The 1,810-nt window shown below is 33.0% G+C and overlaps 1 long non-coding RNA gene across 1 annotated transcript; it reads left to right on the top strand.

The window, feature by feature from the left end:
* Nucleotides 1-981: 981 nt before the first annotated feature.
* On the top strand, nt 982-1,810 carry LOC146739012 (uncharacterized). Its single transcript, XR_014930592.1, has 2 exons — nt 982-1,094; nt 1,629-1,810. It is a non-coding gene; the product is annotated as an uncharacterized LOC146739012 (long non-coding RNA).

The following is a 1,810-nucleotide window of genomic DNA, read 5'->3' on the forward strand; positions in this document are numbered from 1 at the left end:
ACCCCCCCCCCTAGGGCTAAAAGTTATATGTCATGCCATAGTATGTTTACAGGTGAGTGAATTGTATACCTTCTCTAATTAAAGCATAACTAGATACTCACTGCTTGTAATTGTAATGAATTAATTTTAATATTTTATTTTAATTTCAGAAGTAAAGCAAATTCAATATCTGAGACGTATATCGTACACGTATTCACTACGCCTAGGCTACCAAATCTATAGGAACAAGTTATAAGTCATGCCATAGTATGTTTACAGGTGAGTGAATTGTATACCTTCTCTAATTATAGCATAACTAGATGCTCACTGCTGGTAATATTAATGAATTAATTTTAATAATTTAATTTAATTTCAGAACTAAAGCTGAATCACTATCTGTGAAATCAAATTTTAAAAGATTTCAACGGTGGCTAGTCTGACCCCCCCCCCCCTAGGGCTAAAAGTTATATGTCATGCCATAGTATGTTTACAGGTGAGTGAATTGTATACCTTCTCTAATTAAAGCATAACTAGATACTCACTGCTTGTAATTGTAATGAATTAATTTTAATATTTTATTTTAATTTCAGAAGTAAAGCAAATTCAATATCTGAGACGTATATCGTACACATATTCACTACGCCTAGGCTACCAAATCTATAGGAACAAGTTATAAGTCATGCCATAGTATGTTTACAGGTGAGTGAATTGTATACCTTCTCTAATTAAAGCATAACTAGACACTCACTGCTTGTAATTGTAATGAATTAATTTTAATATTTTATTTTAATTTCAGAAGTAAAGCAAATTCAATATCTGAGACGTATATCGTACACATATTCACTACGCCTAGGCTACCAAATCTATAGGAACAAGTTATAAGTCATGCCATAGTATTTTTACAGGTGAGTGAATTGTATACCTTCTCTAATTATAGCATAACTAGATACCCACTGCTTGTAATATTGTAATGAATTAATTTTAATATTTTATTTTAATTTTAGAAGTAAAGCAAATTCAATATCTGAGACGTATATCGTACACGTATTCACTACGCCTAGGCTACCAAATCTATAGGAACAAGTTATAAGTCATGCCATAGTATATGTTTACAGGTGAGTGAATTGTATACCTTCTCTAATTATAGCATAACTAGATACCCACTGCTTGTAATATTAGATCTGTTTAATTCGTTTAAAAGATTCCTCTCATTGGTAAATAGCGCCCTCACTCCACAGTATTTAGAATGAGTGGTTGGTCAAAAGTTTGATGAGTCAGGTGCATCTATTGGCTAAGCTTGTTGTACATAGATGCAAATGAGTATAGGAACCATTAATGCTGTAGGGTGTACTGGGAGGGGTGGAGGATTTCATGTTTGTAATGACTGGTTGTAATGTGATATCTCGTTGTTTTCAAGATGCAGCCTGATATTTGTTGCTTTCTTGGTTGTTCAATTGTGGCTAATATTTGTGTGGTGGGTGGGAGATGTGTTTATTGTTTGTTGAGTCATTGTTTAGACACCCTGCAGCTTGAAATGGTATGGCCAAATCCAAATTCGATATGGTGGTGTTGAATATCTGTGCGATATGGCAGTGTCGTCTAAAAACCACGCATCAAAATGATTTCTGTTTATTTATTTACTGTTGTAGATCCTGAGAACTAGCCATTGAATATGATGTCGGGAATAAATGGTTTTCTGAACAAGCTTTATTAATTATTGCTGGCAATATTCCAGTATGAATTGGGAGCAAACTGTGACACCAAATCTAGTCGTTGTATTGTTATGCCTCTAAAATATTTTTTTTTTTAAATAAAATAAATTAAATAGAAA

This window comes from Saccoglossus kowalevskii, chromosome 9 (assembly GCF_978046115.1).
Source record: "Saccoglossus kowalevskii chromosome 9, keSacKowa6.1, whole genome shotgun sequence".
NCBI classification, from domain to species: domain Eukaryota; kingdom Metazoa; phylum Hemichordata; class Enteropneusta; family Harrimaniidae; genus Saccoglossus; species Saccoglossus kowalevskii.